Source organism: Podarcis cretensis (assembly GCF_951804945.1).
Source record: "Podarcis cretensis genome assembly, chromosome: 3".
Taxonomy (NCBI): domain Eukaryota; kingdom Metazoa; phylum Chordata; class Lepidosauria; order Squamata; family Lacertidae; genus Podarcis; species Podarcis cretensis.
Window position 1 is genome coordinate 23,364,891 of NC_137172.1, and position 17,776 is coordinate 23,382,666.

At 43.2% G+C, this 17,776-nt stretch overlaps 1 long non-coding RNA gene across 2 annotated transcripts; it reads right to left on the minus strand.

Moving 5' to 3' along the window:
- Positions 1-2,660: 2,660 nt before the first annotated feature.
- On the minus strand, positions 2,661-17,366 carry LOC307212054. Of its 2 annotated transcripts, XR_013836776.1 has the most exons (4): positions 16,987-17,366; positions 16,691-16,786; positions 5,572-5,651; positions 2,661-3,682 (listed from the first exon to the last, which is right to left on the minus strand). It is a non-coding gene; the product is annotated as an uncharacterized lncRNA (long non-coding RNA). The 2 variants fall into 2 exon arrangements; XR_013836777.1 differs by lacking the exon at positions 16,987-17,366 and having other exon boundaries at positions 16,691-16,821.
- Between the last annotated feature and the right edge of the window lie 410 nt (positions 17,367-17,776).

Below are 17,776 nucleotides of genomic sequence, written 5' to 3' on the forward strand. Positions count from 1 at the left end.
AAAGAAGAAGAAACGGTGTTTCTGTGCGCTGCTCTGGTTTCACCAGAAGCGGCTTAGTCACGCTGGCCACATGACCCAGAAAAACTGTCTGCGGACAAACGTCCGTTCCCTTGGCCAGCAAAGCAAGATGAACACCACAACCCCATAGTCGTTTGTGACTGGACTTAACTGTCAGGGGTCCTTTACCTTTACCTTTTTTACTATTTAATATTGCCATTACAGTATTGTTGGCTGGTCTAGTATATGCTGATGACCTCCATCTCCCATCATCCCTGACCATTGGTTATGATAGCGAAGGGGTGATAGGATTTTGAGTCTAAGAACATTTGGAGGGCTATACATTCCCTAGAATTGTAGAGTCCAACCCCCTGAAATGCAGGAATATCGTAACAGGGACTGAACCTGCAACCTCAGTTTTTTCGGGACCATGCTCTAACCAACTGAGATACCCATACTGTATGTTTCATTGCAGTTTATTTCAGTGCGACTTTTTAGCCATAAAGTTAGATGACTAACAGTGCTGTCCTATGCAAGTTTGCTCAGAATTTCTCATTGAGGTTTAGTCTCGGGTACTGAGCTGTAGAACTGCATTTTAACTTAATTCCATGAGTTTGACTAACCCTGGATCCAATCTTATCTAAAATGTGACTGTAAGAGAGCACGGAACAACAAAAGCTTTGAGTTCTTGCTTTCATAATTTTATGTTGTGAACTGCCCTGAGATCTGCAGATGAAGGGTGGTATTATATCATCATCATCATCATCTCACTTATCCAGCAAGGCCCATCTGCACACAGGGACAAGCTGCCATGTGTAGATTCTCCTTCTGGATGAGACCCTGCATGCACTCAAGAATGCTGAATAGGGATATAAAGTCCACATCCAGCTGTGCTTGAGAGTACCTGGATGAAGCCCATTGACTAGCAACACATCTATGTGTGCACAGTGTTCTCCTGCTGAGTTTGGAGAGTGCTATGGTAAATTTCATTTGCAGCTTTAAAAAAAGCTTGACTTAAAATACTCCAAGCAGAAGCGACAGGAACAAGAGAGCTCGGTGCAGACAATAGACCAAAAGGATCTTTGGTGTAACTGCACTTTATTCACAGGGATTTGTTTTGCCCTAATGACTCCCAAAATGATGCTAATGAGAATCCTTAACACCATGGCTACGGAGCTCTCTATTTAACCCATGCTGTGGCAGTTCATGTGAAAAAGCAAATGAAACATTCACATGAACTGACACAGTATAAAGCAAGTGGCTATAATAAATTGGCTTCCTTCCTCTCTCCCGGGGCTTAGGCAAATGGATCACATTGTTGTTCGGAGTTCTATTATCGCTGCTGCTCCATCAACTGCATGATGTTCTCCCATGCTCAAAAATCCCAGCGAGGTGATTCAGTGGTCAATTGCGTGGGCTTAATTAAATGGGGCTCTATCTGCGCCAGTGGCCACTCTTTTTGGTCTTCTACATATTTGCTCGTACAAGGGATGCAGAGCAAAAATTTTATCCATAAAGAATGGAAACATGGTCGGTCACATTGATACTTTACTTTAAAACAGTCTTCTACTGTACTTGAAGGAATCCTTTGTATGAAGGGCAGTCTTGGAGGACAGTCCTCTGTCTGAAACTGAGACTGGCCCAAGTCTGGTTTAAAGAGAAGGAACCATAAAAAATTATTATTATATTATAAAAAGTGACATCTCAGGCCCTGAAGTTGTCCATCCAAAGTTAGCATCTGAGCAGCAGTCTGAGTAGGCACACCAACCTCTGGTTGGATATTCCCCATTTTGGAGCGAGATATTTCTAATGACATTTGTTTCCAAGAATAAAATCTATACATTAAAAATATTATATGCAAGCTCTTGCTCTCTTTCTTTCTCCCTCCTTGTCGGCAGTGCCAAGAGTTTCTGCAGTTTATAAGGCAAGCATAGGCAAACTCGGCCCTCCAGATGTTTTGGGACTACAACTCCAATCACCCCTAGCTAACAGGGACCAGTGGCCAGAGATGATGGGAGTTGTAGTCCCAAAACATCTGGAGGGCTGAGTTTGCCTATACCTGTTCTAAGGGCATCTTGACATACTCAAGGCAGGGGGAAATAACCTCACTCCTAAGGCTTGAAAACACATTGGTGGTTCCATTGGAAGACGGTTCAGGAGTGGTGCACCATGACTGAATTTGCAGCACACATCTGCGCCCCGAACATGCACAACAATTTCATCCTGACACCTCAGTGTTCTTGAGGTGGGGAAGAGCTCTGTTTGTAAATTATCTGAACTGAATGCAGTGGGAGGTATCCCTTCAACAATTCCTGAATTTTCAGGGTTCCAATTTGTGTGAAGAGGATTCTTCATGCAGTTGTATACCCAGTGACAATTTAGATTACACTGAAAGTACACAATCTCATTCTCTTCCATCTATTAATTCATATAACAACTGAAAAGGCCTTATTGTTTTTTCCATCAAGCAAACACTCTGCCAATCACGATGCTGAAGTTTTTAAAAGCAGTAGACCTAGTTCTGAAGACCTCTAATGGAAAACATATGTAAATATTTTCCCTACCTTCTCCCACTGCAAATACACAGCTGTAGTTGTGAAAGAGAGAAGCACACACATTCATTGAATCAGCTTAATATTTTATTTTTATTTATACCCCACTGTAAATAATCTCCTCATCATCATTACGTTTGGAAAACAGGGCTTCCTAAAACCTTAGCCTTTCAAACATGCTTGAAATAAAATCTATTGTGCATTTGCTGAAGCTATGGGAACACAGTGTGGTATTGTAAACACCAGTTGGTCATTTCCCTAGAAAATCTACTCTTGGTTATCATCAAGAACATTTGTGTTATGTTTTTTTTTAAAACAGGATAATTTCTGAGGGCCTTGTCAGGCATTTGAAACCCATGCTTTTGTCTGGTTCTGACTTGCTATTTTCAAGTTGAAGAGCAATTGGGGAAACACCTACTCTGGTTCCCACCGCGTTTCAAAGGTGATAAAATCTTAACCAGAAAAAGAAAAAGGGAGAGACCCTAATCTTTGCTGTTCCTCGAGGCTTTCAGTATTATGAAACTGAAGCCTATTTTCCCTCATCTGAGTATCTTCCTGAACCTGCTTGTCCGCCTAACTTTGGCTCCTGTCTGTGACCTTTTCTTTCCACCCTTTTCTTCTGTGTAGTGTCTGAAGGACCTTTTGTTTTTCTGTCAAATCTTTCTCCTCAAACTTTTTAAAAAAGTATTTCCCCTCCATACCTCATGGTGCCTTCTCACTGATTATGAATCACACCTTTGCACTTAGCTTTCTTTTGAGTGATACTAAAAGGCAGCCAACAATCCCCCATTTGTCTCTAAACAGAATTTTTCAGAGATGTGAAGAAAAAAACCACCCATATGTCAAATATGATTAACTGCTTTTTCACAACAATTCCAATAAAAATAGACATTGTACAGGGACCAAATCCTTTTGGTTCCAGTATTCTGAACACCGAGAGCGAGGAGAGAGGAACATAGATGGACCCTGGACGCCTTAAATTTTATTTATTCAATGCATTGCATTTTAAAAACATTCTTCAACTCCAAGACCCCGAGAATTTAAAATAAAATACGGCATATAATCACGAAACCATCAGTTGAGCAGTAAAGAGCAGGGAACAACCAGCAGCCAGCTCAGTAATCTCCAAAGGCCTGAAGAAATAATAATAATAATAATAGAAATATTCAATTGCTATCTGGACACTGGACAACAATACCATGAGGGGACAATTGTATCTATACTGGGAAGAAACTCCACAACTGGGGTACCATAGTGGTGTTTTTTTATGGCACCCTTATTTTTAAAAGGTAAAATACTGTTTTTAAAAAGATGAATAGTGCAGCATGACTTGGCAAAAGAGAAACTTTGGGGAGTGCAGAAAAGCAGTTTTTAATGCTTGGAAAGTGAAATAAAGCCAAAGGGGAAAAGATTGTATCTCCAAGTTGGCCCAATTTAAAAACTGTGGAAGGTTGTAAAACTGCAAACAACCAGTCAAGTTCTTAGTCACTGATTATTGTACTGAAATAAGTCTGTTGCTAACTGTATCTAGCCATGCATCTGTAAGAATACTGCCAGTGCAAGAACAGGATAGGTTTTTAAAAGAGATTTGACAATCAGTTGAAAATAAGGCTATCCACAGAGTTTCTCCGATCAGAATTACTGTAACAAGGTTACAGGCATCTTCCAGCTGAAGGATGTCCCTATCCAATCTCGGCTCTGGGATCCCTTCGTCAGTGCAGGCAAGAAAATAACCTGTTAAGAAGGGGAATGTAGTAAAGATTTTGGGGTACCTCTCACCTTGAGAGAAACCTCCCCCCCATGTCTTACCTCAAGGGCTGGCCCTACCATTAGACAGAGATGGCTGCAGTGGGGAGGAGTTGTAAGACAGAGCAGAGAATTTCATATTGCCTAGGGTTGCCATATGTCTGGAAATTTCTGGGATTCGGCTGTCAGAAACAGTGTCTGGGTGGAAATTGCTCTAAGTGCAGGTTTTGGTGAATTTCCTTTAAAATAACTCAAAAAACATCTCTCAACAACTTCCCCCCCCAAAAGCTCTAATATAGCCTGCACTGTGTCCCCTAGTGCAGTGACATAGTCTTCAACTGCCCTGAAAATGCTGGGAACATCACGGAAACCCTTAAGCCATCATGGCTTCTCATGTAGAGTCTTGAATTCCCATCTTTGTTAAGGTATGGTAAGCGGAAATGGCTGCACACTGCAGGGAGAAGAGATAATTGCTGACTGAGGGAAGAGTCTTGGGCTGGGTCTGAGGGAGGGAGCCAGGCAGGTAGGCTGGTGGGCTGGCCGGCCGGTGGCATAGCCATAGCTGTCTACATTTCCCTTTTTTTAAGGGAAATTCCCTTATTCCGAATAGGATTCCTCTCAAGAAAAGGGAAAAGTTGATAGCTATGGGCATAGCAGCAGGAGGAGTAGCAGGAAGAGGAGGAGAAGGAAGAGGGAATTAGGCAACAGGGTTACCATTCCCACCTTGGAGGCTGCGACTCTCCAGCCTGGCAGGCCCCCAGCCAGTTGGTTGTGCCAAATAAGAACAAGGAGGAGAAAATAAGCCAAGTCAGGCTTCAAGAGAAGGTGGTGGCTGGAGAAGCAGGCCCTAGGGGCGGTGGGGAAGGGTGTAGCTGGCAGGGTGCAGACAGGTCTGTGGGGGACTGGAGTTTGAAAGGTGGTGGGGCAAGGAGGTTATGGGGGTCAAGGGTGGGTCCTGGAGCTAGCTGGACTTCAGCAGGGGGACTTGTCCGTATCATAAACACTTTAATAAATATCTTAATATATATATATATTTAAGCCCTCACCCCCCCAGCAGTGATACTGATGTAGAAAAGAATGGCCCTGTTTTCATCTGAGGAATATTGGGGGGTATGCAGTGATGAAGTGCAGTGCAGTGATGAAGTAAGAGTCAACGGTGAGTCTGGTTGGCTTTTGCATGTGGAATGGAGGTAGAGGGTGCCATCTTGAATTTAGAAAATGTTCTGAATTAGCTTTGCTCACCTTATGAGCAATAGCAAGGAAAAGGCATTCTCACTATAAAATCAGGAATGACCGTGTCATCAGCAGCAAAGGGGCCAATTCTCTCCCTCCTCTTCACATGTTTGAAAGTTCAAGCTGTAAATGGCAAACACATTTCAGACGTTGTCCTCATTTGGTAGACATCTCACTGCTCTACTATAAACAGTAGATCAAAACTAGTTTCTGTTACAGAGCTTTGTGTACCTCATCAGTAATACATCTTTATACTGCAGTCCTGCCCTGTTTACATTTAAATGTACAGCAGAATGCTGCAATTTAATTCTATTTAATTGTCATTCCCTAAAAAATAAAGGGGGGGGGAACGATGCAAGAAATCGGAGCAAATCTTGTTATCCACCAAGATAACATTACTTGGATAACAGATGTCAAATGGATCTGTAGAGAAATCAAAATAGCTACCGACAATACTTCAACTTTTTTACTTGTCATATGGAGAATAAATCAGGGAACAATAAATTATGCAATGTCTTGAAGGCAGCTCTCTAAATGTCTCTTGACTCTAAATGCTAGGTATTAGGTTTGGAAGTAAATGTGATTTATGGTACTGTTGTTGATATGCAGTCAGGGACCTAACCGCCGGGCCTTGCCGTCTCTGCTTCAGTCAAAGCTGACTCTTTGAAGTCCAGAGTAGTTTGTGCCCACACTTTCCCTTTTCCTCACGCAAAAAGACACCTCTGCGTTTAAAGTGGTCACAGGGTGTTTTGCTCCAGAGTCCGCGGCACAGTGTGCAAGTTGTGTTCTGTTTGGAAGTCGCAGCCAGTGGAAAATGCTGTGGCTTCTTTGCTAAGTACCCATGCATACTATGACCCCATTCAGTCAGTAATCTGAGAACGTACACTGATCCTTCTGTGTCGAGCTTCCTCCTTGGGGCCTGATCCAAAGATTATAGTGCCGTGCGGTGAGAGCTGCAAAACATATTGAGGCACCCTTGTGATGAACCAGAAACAATTTATCAGCATGCTTGCCTTTTATAAGGTTGCATCCAGTGTTGCATGAAGCGGGGCTCCGTTGGTCCATGTTCCTTTCCTCTTGTACTATCCCCTCCATATCTGATCTGGAGGGTCCCTCAACCTTCTGGAGCAGATTTCTGACAATTGGGCATGTTTGCCGGGGCTGGAGTGAACTGGAAGTCCATCCACATCTGGAGGACACCAGTTGGGTGCATGAAAATATTTTTAAAAAACCAAGTACAGATTGGAAATTCCTGGAGAAGTTAACCTTTCTCTCAGCTGTGTGAACAGCAGAACAACCACTAAGACTCCCCAGTACTTGTTTAGGACCTTGTTTCCAATTGTCCTTTTTGCATCTGGTCCAGCCCACCACTGGTGTGTGGGCCCTGGAAAGTCATTCATGCAGAAATTTTGTCCTTGGGCTAAAAATATTTCTTCATCCTTGATGTAGACAATAAGAAGGCAGATGGACCAATGGATTGGTTCGGTGTAAAGCAGCTTTGGGCGTCTCTATTGTCTGAAAAAAGGAGGGGGGAATTGCATAACCTAACAGCAAATATGAGAATCATATGCAACAATTTTTATTGTCCTGGTATAAGCCGTTTGGAAATTAATACACCATTTGTTCTTACTTATGTCAGGGCCTATTTGGTTGGCAGCCCTCCGCCGTGGCCTTAGTTGCCTATATGTCAATATTTGGCTTATGAAATAGCTAAGAACGCAAAGCAAGCTACGAAAACTATTGTTTAAGGCCTGTCATATTTGGGCGCATCACCATTTTATCATGCAAGTCAGAGTTAATCGTTCCCCTCGTTTTCTGTGACTAAAAATAAAATAAAATCCATAAATGATTTGGACTCACAGAACAATGTACCGCAAAGAAGCTAGGCTAGGCGTACCTGCAAGCTGTTAGCTAAAAGGATGAACATATGTACAGATGACCCTCTTATAAGCATTCAGTGAACGTGTGAAGGCAATCGGAATGCGTCCGCAAGCCATGCTGCCTTGCCACACGTTTAGTGTGGCCTGATCCAAGTGAACAGGAACCCTGAGTGGATGTGGTAGTGGGAATGAGCAATAAACTCAAACATCCTCTCCTCTTCATCTCCTTCCCTCCTTTTCTCATGTGCCCAATAAACTTCCTGGTTTGTTAATAAAGCACAGTTTCGCCCTGACTTTGAAACGTTTTGACAAACCGGCTTCAGCTCCATATAAACCAGGATTACAAACTGGGATCAAATCATGGGAAGCCTTCTTTGATGTCAAGCATGTGAGAAGAGGGGGACATGAGCGTTTGACCTTGTGTGTTCACACACTGTTGAACTGACAACATTCAGTCAGAACCCCGTGTGAGGAATGGGAGTGGTAGTAGGTGTGTCTAGAAGGTGAGCAGAGTGGAATGAAAGTGGGAGGCAGAGGAAGGACAGTGAAGACATGGACACTGGGACCTGTGGGAGAATGAAAGAGTCATGTTCCAGGCTGTGGGTCCCAATAGAGAGAGATGGAACAGAGTGGAAAGATCTGAGGTTATATTTAATTTCTTTTTAAAGTCTAAAGTATGGTGTTTCTTGCTTTGGGGCTATTATTCTGTGAACCGCCCTGAGGCAGTATATAAACTGTGAACCGCATAGGGCGGTATATAAATACAATAAATAATAAGAATAATAATTTTAACTCATATATGAATTTATGCAAAATTTATTGGCTCATTGACTGACGCTCATATAATTAATCAACTATTTATTTTAATCTGGTGACAGCTTTACAAATCACACAACTGCAAATGAAACGAATAATGGGTTGCAGCCAATGTTCGTCATACTCAGAGTAGACCCGTTGAACTTATTGCCCATGGCAACTTAAGTTCATTCATTTCAGTGGGTCCACTCTCAATAAAACTTAAAGGAATAAAACCCAATATTGTTTTGGGCTAGTTAGGAAATAGTTATGGAATTTATTTTTTAAAAAGGTAAACGACCCCTGACAGTTAAGACCAGTCACATACAACTATGGGGTGCTCATCTCACTTTACAGGCCGGCTCCCTTGGCCAGTAAAGCGAGATGAGTGCTGCAACCCCAGAGTCGTCGACGACTGGACCTAACGGTCAGGGGTCCCTTTACCTTTATACTGAGCATAAATGTAGGCATTATATATATTGTTTTCTGAGTTTTGTATCTGGTTGAAGTTTTAAATAAAGACAGAGGGAATTGGGGTTTTATTTATTTATTTATCTGGACTAGCATAAAAAAAAATAAAATCCTGCCATGACAAAATAGCGTTCATTTCCTATAGAATTTGCAATGGTTGCTGTCTTAACTGTGACTAATATTCATTGGTCTCAGTTGACATATTCTGTATGATTGCATTTGAAAAGCATTATTTTGCAAAGGGAATAAAACAAAAACAACCCCCTCCCAAAAGCCTATCAGAATTCAGTTTGCTACGACAAGGAACCTTTAAAAATAAGAATAAAAAAATGTATCGAATCAGATGCAATCTCTGCATTAAAATGAAGAATTCCACGCCACTCCAAGTTTCAAAGACCCCTTGCTTTAACCCTGCTGAAATATAAGCCGCTGGTGGTAGGTCGTATTGTTCCACAGCAAACCTTACAGGCTCATTCCAGCGAACATCAGCTTCCAATTAAAAAAAGGAAAGAAAGAAAAACCCAGACTGCATCCTATCCATCAACAGATTCATCCCTTCTGCTTTGGGGCAACCTGTCTTCCTTGTAAACAAGCTTTCAAAGATCTGGTGAAGACAGACAAATGTCCAAACAGAGATAACAGAAACCAATGTGCCTTAGTTGTTTCTCTTGTAGTCTCGGGAATCCATTTTGGCAGGGGACCTGTAAGCATTTGTCTGAATGAATAAAGCTGCCATGGAGCCATTTTCTTTCCACAGAACTTACTAAGTACCTCTCTCCTCATTAGTTACCCATTGTTTCTCTTTCTCTGCATCCAACATGCCACAGTAAGCCTTTTTGATCATTGGGGGGCGGGGGGAGAGAGTTGGAGATATTTCGTAACCAAGGTACCAGGCTTTGGAACAATACAGAACCAACAGGCTGTCAAAAGCAGTGTTTGCTGTTTGTCCCAGGTTTTGCAAATACCATTAAGCTGTTGCCCCACCACACCCCCAGCACCCTCCCCCAACCTGCCTAGCTGTCAACAATAATGCTAGATGGCACGTTTCTTGTTACGGCTTCCTTGTGAATTTGCTTTCCAAAAGGATCAGCAGCAATTTTGTTTCAAGCAAAATTGAATCAATGTCCATTGCTGTTGTTGTTGTTTAGTTGTGTCCGACTCTTCGTGACCCCATGGAACAGAGCACGCCAAGCACTCCTGTCTTCCACTGCCTCCCGCAGTTTGGTCAAACTCATGCTGGTAGCTTCGAGAACACTGTCCAACCATCTCGTCCTCTGTCATCCCATTCTTCTTGTGCCCTCCTTCTTTCCCAACATCAGGGTCTTTTCCAGGGAGTCTTCTCTTCTCATGAGGTGGCCAAAGTATTGGAGCCTCAGCTTCACGATCTGTCCTTTTAGTGAGCACCCAGGGCTGATTTTCTTAAGAATGGATACGTTTGATCTTCTTGCAGTCCATGGGACTTTCAAGAGTCTCCTCCAGCACCATAATTCAAAACCATCAATTCTTCGGCAATCAGCCTTCTTTATGGTCCAGCTCTCACTTAATGTCCATTAATGCCATTTAATCTCACTGGAGCATTAAGGAAGCCCATGTTTCCAAACCTTCGTGAAATCACACCTCCTTGTAAGTGTACTATCCTTTTGTAAGAGTGCCTCGAGCCCCTTTTAGACCTTTAAGTCCACAAGGAATGACTGCACACGGAGCTGGAATGTGGGATTGCAGTGGCAGGCCATGCTCACGACCTACAGGTGTTCATCTGAACTCCAGAACAGTCAATGCTCATAAAAGTATACAGTGGTACCTCGGGTTACATAAGCTTCAGGTTACATACGCTTCAGGTTACAGACTCCACTAACCCAGAAATAGTACCTCGGGTAAAGAACTTTGCTCCAGGATGAGAACAGAAATCGAGCAGTGGCACTGCGGCAGTGGGAGGCCCTGTTAGCTAAAGTGGTGCTTCAGGTTAAGAACAGTTTCAGGTTAAGAACGGAGCTCTGGAACGAATTAAGTTCTTAACCTGAGGTACCACTGTATAATCAAAGCTTCTTTCCTGACACTGAGATGGGCACGTGGAAGTTTTTTGGGCAACATTATAAGAAGATGAGTGTAGAGAGTGCGAGTGCAGTTAAGTCTTGCTTCTGGGCTTCTTGCAGGCATCTGGTTGGTCACTGTTGGTCACACGATGTTAGACTAGATGGGCTATTGGTCTGATTCAGCAGGGCATTTTTTATGTTGCGTTTCAGCTTGCTGCTGCAATCCTGCTCCCTACTTGACACATGTTTTTTCTACCCTGATTGGAAGGTCTAAAAGGAGCTACACTCATAACTTGGAAGTTGAACGGAATCCATTCCAGAAGTCCGTTTGACTTCCAAAATGTTCGATAACCAAAGTGCGGCTTCTGATTGGCTGCAGGAAGCTCCCGCTGCCAATGGGAAGCCACAGAAGCCCCGTTGGACATTTGGCTTCCAAAAGTAATTCACAAACCGGAACACTCACTTCTGGGTTTGCGGCGTTCGGGAGCCAAAACATTTGAGAACTAAGCTGTTTGAAAACCAGAGGTACGACTGTATGTACAAACACAACCTGAATAAACATTGTTTGAAATACCAGACCCTCCGACATGTTGAGTCCCAAAAGCAGGACACATTTCTTCCTGTCAGTGCTCTCATGTGAGTCACATGATCTGCAGAAGATCACAGAGCCTCAAAGAAATGATTGGGGTGGAGTGTGTTCTTATGGCACCCAAAAACACACATTTTGAGGTCCTGTGTGAGATTGCGGCCTTGAAAAAGGCCTCAAATAGCCATCATACTCTTGCAGGGGGAAATGGGATATCCTGGGGGGAACCAACTTGAGCTCCTTGTGGGATATCAATATAATAATAGCAATAGTACCAAGTAAGCAACTGTAGAGTCTTACAGCCAAATCTGAAAGAAGTTTGCTCAGAGGTCTCACAGAAGTTGACAGGATCGTTTTCCTGCTACGGATGCTCTGGGTTGTAAGTCTTGCTGAAAGGAAAAGTCCCGCATGAATCCAAAGTCAACTTTCATGACACATCTAAAGCTTCATATTCAATGTTTCCCAGGTGTTTTCTAAAATCTATTTAGTTTCCTAGATAAAATGGCACAAGTGCCACTAGTCATTGCTACCTTCCAAAATGACCTTTGCAATTCAGCTGGCAGGGACTGTTTGTGGACAGGCACTAAATTTGGCTTGGACTTATTTAGCCACACTAAATACAGCAATTTAGTTGGATAGAGTTTCTAGAGAATGCAGGGTTTCTGTGAAAACGCTATATTTAAGGTAAAGTAAATTGTATATCCCGATTTGGAGTACGCAAACGTTACACACTCCTTAACTGATGGCAAACAGAGCCTTCTCTGTGCAATTACTGCAAAAGCCACCTTAAATGTTGCAGGTGTCCCCAACTTTTTTGGCTCTTGGAGCACATCTAGAAATCTGAATGTTGGAAGACACCAGAAAATGCCCAGCAGTGGAAGTGGTGATGCTCATAAACACATGCAGCAACAACAACACTATAGGCAATATACCTCCATAAAACAAAAACGTCAGGCTACCCACCATAAAAAACACCACAAAGAGCAGTCACCCCCTGAAAAGACAGACACTGGGGATGGGGAAGCAAAAAGAGAGACAGGCAGTCTAAAAAATGCATGCAGAACACCCTCCAAACAAACATAAGCACACACCAAATCACCGCTCTCAGGTCACTCCCATAATTTCCCCAAAATGTAGCAGTAAAATGGCCCCATTTATTTTTCTTTTCTGAAGAAGGTGCAAGACAAAAGTCCATGCCTCAAGCGGTCCCTCCCTGGTATTTTCTTCTCCTGTCTCTGGGCTTATACGCGGGCCAAAGGCATTCTGAGAATGGAATGGGAAAGGGTGGGATGGGTTGGAGACCTGCCCTTCTCTTTTCATCCAGCCAGACACTGACCAAGGTAAAATAAAATAAAATAGAGCCTCCACTACTCAAAAATATTAAGAAGGTGCAGGGGGTCTCAACCAGTACCAGGGGGTTATCTGGGGTGCCATGGCAGCCACAGCTACAACTTTGGGAATCCTAACCTTTGTGGGAGTAGTCTAAATGAAATGTTATTCTAGACATTACTTCTTGAAATCTCATTTTGTCTGATCCTGCCCCCCTCACTCCCTGAATGACAATCACAGCTATTTTGAGATGTTCATTAGGGTGATGCTCATTCCATGAACACACAGGTTGTGAGGGGAGCCAGATGCATTTGTTGAATGTGCGAATGAAAGTCTGCAAAGGGCACATAGAATGATCGAATTGTAGTGTTGGAAGGGACCACAGGGATCATCGAGTCCAATCCCCTGCAGTGCAGGAATCTTTTGCCTAAACTGGGGCTCGAACCCATGACCTTCAGATTTAGAGTTTCATGCTCTATGGCAAGGGTGGCCAACTCCCAAGGGACTGTGATCTACTCACAAAGACTGGCAGTGATCTACCCCCTTTTTTGCGGTTCAGGTCAAAGTTGTTGAGCTTTTTTTAGAGAAGAGGTAGGAGAGTGAAGAGCAAAAATGTTGAGCTTCTTTGGGGGGAGCCAGTGTGATCTACCTGTGATCTACCACAGGTGTCCAGTGATCTACCGGTAGATCGCGATCTGCCTGTTGGACATGCCTGCTATAGGAATGGAAATTTTAAAATTGCACAATACCGAGTCACTGATGTCCAAGCTACCACTTCACGGATAAACATACTGGATCGAATCCTGCTGATGCCCTTGCATTCACAGGTGGTCTTTTGATCCAACAGGGTCACTCACTAATGGAAAATGATGGGAGTAAGACCACTGATACATCTGCACAAACAGGCAGTGGCTCTCTAGAACTGCAGAGGTCTCTTTCTGCCCTACTTGGAGATACCAGGGATTGATGCTCTACCACCGAGCTATGGCCTACCCCCTGTAGGAGCATCTCCTGAGCGGGGTTCTAGCCCCAGGAACTCTGGATCCAACCAAAAGCATTTTTATGGGATTGAGAAAGGCAGGCAGGTGGGGGCCAGAGAGATGAGCTGGCTCATCAAGAGTCTCAGTGTACTGGCTGCCCTCCTAGATATCGGATGTGAAAGCACCAAACTTTGGGCTGGCTGCCAGTCTTCAGTGCTGGGTCTTCATCTATACTCAACCTGTATGTTTCTAAATAAACACCAATATTTAAAAATGCCAATAAACTTTCACTGGCTATCTTCTAAAGGAAATTGAGCCTGGGTAAGATCACGGAAACCTCTCACTTCTTGGGGAGAGGGTAACACTGTAATTAAAAGCTTGGCTCCCAAATGATTCCCGAAGTTAAACGCTGATGGCCCAAACTAAAATTTGCCATGCTATTACTTTTAAGAGAAATAAGTGTTATGTGAACATACCAAACATACTTCCACTTACCCAGCAAATTACTATTTTCCCTCGCTTGAGGTTCCTGACCACTTGCGATTGTAAATGTGACATTTATTATTGTAATTGCATCAATATATCATGGGATGATTTCTGCACTCTGCATGCGCCGATAGTGTTTTCATTGATTTTGCCCCCATCAATTGTTTGGATGAAACAGGGGGATTTGTTTTGATTTTAAATTGCTTGATTGTTTGCACAGCTTGGCTTAATTAGCGTCTGTACAGCCATCGCAGAGTGCCGCATGTGGTGTTCTAGCATGATTAAATGAATATTAAACTGCCTTACAGGAATGTGAGGAGGCTACAGGGCATAAAGATGGAATTCAAAAAGGATTCTCTGAAAGGCTGAGTTGTGCAGCTTGCTATGATACTATGCCAAAGGAAAAACACGAGAAAGGAAAGAGCAGTTCCTGGTAATGTAGCGCTTTGAAATCAGCTGCTGAGCGCTCTTCAAATACCTGGTGTTGCTACTGTTTACAAAAGGCGTTCCTAATAAAGACACCTACCTGCTAAACTTATAGATATTGTCTGATAGTTTTAGGAAATGATTGCTGGCACCTCCCTCGTGCATGTTTGGTTTGTGAAATGACAAATTTATTGCGTGAATTGAAAACTGTTGAAAACGTTTTTCTCCCTTGAAAAGTACAGACCCTCCCAAGTGTCCCTGTTTTCCAGGGACGTCCTTGATTTAGAGATGCCGTCCCATTTTCTGATTTGGTCTCAGAATGTCACAGGATGTCCCTATTTTCATTGGAGAAATGTTGGAGGGTATCCAACCCCCAAGCCATCTGAAGGCAATCCTGTATAGGGAAGGTTTTTTTTTAAAAAAAATGTTTAATGTTTTATTATGTTTTTATGTACGTTGGAAGCTGCTCAAAGGGGCTGAGGCAACCCAGTGAGATGTGTGGGATATAAATAATAAAATTATCATTATGGAATGGGACGTCCCTGTTTTCATCGCAGAAATGTTGGAGGGTATGAAAGTACATAGAGCTGAAGGAGGAAGTTGGAAGAGTGGCACTCTTCCTACTTCCTGTTTTCAGCTCTGTGTACTTTTCAAGGCACAGATTAATTATGCTGGACTCAACTTTTGCCCCATTCCCTGAGGAAGTGTGTGTGTGTGTGTGTGTGTGTGTGTGCACGCGCGCGCTTTCTCTCCCTCTGCCTCCCAGGAGGCAGCTGATCCAGGGAAGTGGGGAAAGAAATGGCCAGAGGGGCTGGGGCCTATGCCACTCACTCAAAAATCCAAATGTTCCTAAAGGCCGAAAAAGGTTGGAGACCTCTGGCTCATGTGATTGGATAGCATATATCATCACAAATAGTTGAAGAACCTTTCTATTCTGCCCATGTCTTAGTTAACTGAAAGGTTGATACCCCCTTCAACAAAAACTGAACCGATTAGTGATGCCTTACCTGAGCCTTCCCCAACCTGAAGTTATTTTTACCGATCACAATTCAATAATTATTTATTGTAATTGTTAAGAGTAAATTTCTGCTTAATTATTATTTATTGTGTACTAATGTATTCCAATAGATTATTGGATATCAGATATCAGTTGGTCCGTTTTAAAGTTATGTTTTATAAGGTGTGGTTCTTCGTTGTGCGTTTTGTTGCTATAAACTGACTTGTGTATAGTAATATAGAAAAGTGGTATCACTGGCGGAGGAAGAGGCATGCGGGGGGAGTGCACCTTCCTGGCGCAGTGCCATTGCAGCTGCCCCCCCCCCCCCGCTGGGCGCCACACCATGCTCCTATGAGCGGTGCGCCATGCCCCGGGATGCGCACCATGCCCTATGGGTGGTGCGCCAGCCCCGCCCCCACCTACTCTCCGCCCCCTGGTGCCGGAGCATGAAGCTCTGCCACTGAGCGGTATACAAATTAAAAGTGAAATGAAATGAAATCTTTTCCCACATGTACTGTATCTGCAGTAGCATTGTGAGCATCCCAAGTTAGGTGGGTGACTCACTTGGCCTGTTCACCTGTGGTACCTTTTTTGGGTTACATCCTTCCCAGAGAGACTTACCTAGCCCTTCCTCTTATGTCCTTTCAGCATCAAGAGAAGAAGGTGTTGTTTTTTGTTTTAAACCCCAGGCCAGTCTCCCCCAAATTGGTGCTTTCCTGATGATTTGGGCCCTAATTCCCATCAGCCCCAGACAGTATGGCCAATTGTAAGGGATGATGGAAGCCGAAGTTCAAATCACCTAGAGACCACAAAGGTGGGGCAGGTTGTCTTACTTTATACCTCATAAAAGTAAGAGCTGTCAAGGTAGAGTGGAAACAAAGGGAGAGGAGAATAAAAGGAACAAGGGAGCTATATGTTTTATATTTATATCCTGTCCTATCAGACCTCAAATGAACCTTCAGAGCTGCTCGCATAAAATTTAATTCAGACGCAATCGAAAATGGTCTTAAAGCATCGTTAAAATCCAAGCTGTAAAAGCAAAAACCCAGAAAGAGCACCAAACTCTCAAACATACCGCATCAGCAAAACTACAGCCGTTTTTGGCTGACTCCCTCAGAAGTTTAGAATCGGTGGACGCAGAGAGAAGGTGGGACTCAAAGAAGTTAACAGGAAACTTACATCCGTGATCTGCTGTTGTCTTAACAGTGAATGGCAGCTCCCCTTAATGAAGGATGACTGCTTGAGAGATGCTCCCCCAGGCAAGAATCAGAGGATCTGTGTGCACAATTCATTAAAAATAATATTAAAAATCCATGAAATGTGGCAGGGCAGCAAGTTGTATAAACAGCAACACAATTGGGAATACGCAAGGGACCACTTGGGGAATATGATCGTAACTGATACCGAGACCTTGAAAGGCCGTTGTAAGTATTTGCATGTAAAGACTTTCACCTGTTGCCTTAAATCATTCATACCAAAGGCATGTCCGCTGTCGACTTCGACCTCAGGCGCAGGGCAGAAGGACATCAAAGGGTGTTAAGGGATCAGGTGGCAGGTAGGTAGCATGCTCATGTTCCTGAATGAAAGGAGCGTGTCAGTAAGTTGCAAAAACAGGTGGAGGGGAGACTTTAGCACCTGGGTACATGAGTGATGTCAGAAGAAGAAAAAGAAAAGAGAGAATTTCTCATTCTTTGTATATTGATGTGAATACCGATGAAACTGCTTGCTGCTGAGGTTGCATTTGAAGAATACACAACATGGTCCAGCCAAGACTGAACTCAGGAAAGCCCAGCTGATTTCACTAGGGTTAAGCATGTGAACATTACAAGTCAGTTTTCTTCAGTCTTAACCTCAGGCTAGCACCTCTTTCTGTCTAGGAAAGCCTGCATTTTCTTCATTTATTCATGTAAAAGTTAGGCTGGTTTTGAAGGGCACCAGCAAGACTTAGGCTGGATCTAAACACATAAAAAACAAACAAACGTGTTTCAGGAAAACACATTGTAAACATGTTGCCGTAAGACAGAACTCTCCAGCTCCATCTGGTGTCACAGTGTTATAACACATTTAAAACACTTGAAAAATAACAATAAGGTAGCTGAGTCCTAACATTAATATTTTATTAGAAAGTTTCTTCCAGTGCCCTCCTCTGATGTTGATGCTCTCTCCTTTGGGCTTACCTGGCACAGGTGGTAGCAAAAACATTTCAAAGGGGACTGAGACCTGCCAATTCATTCCCTGCAATGCCTTGAAGTGCCAAGCACAGTG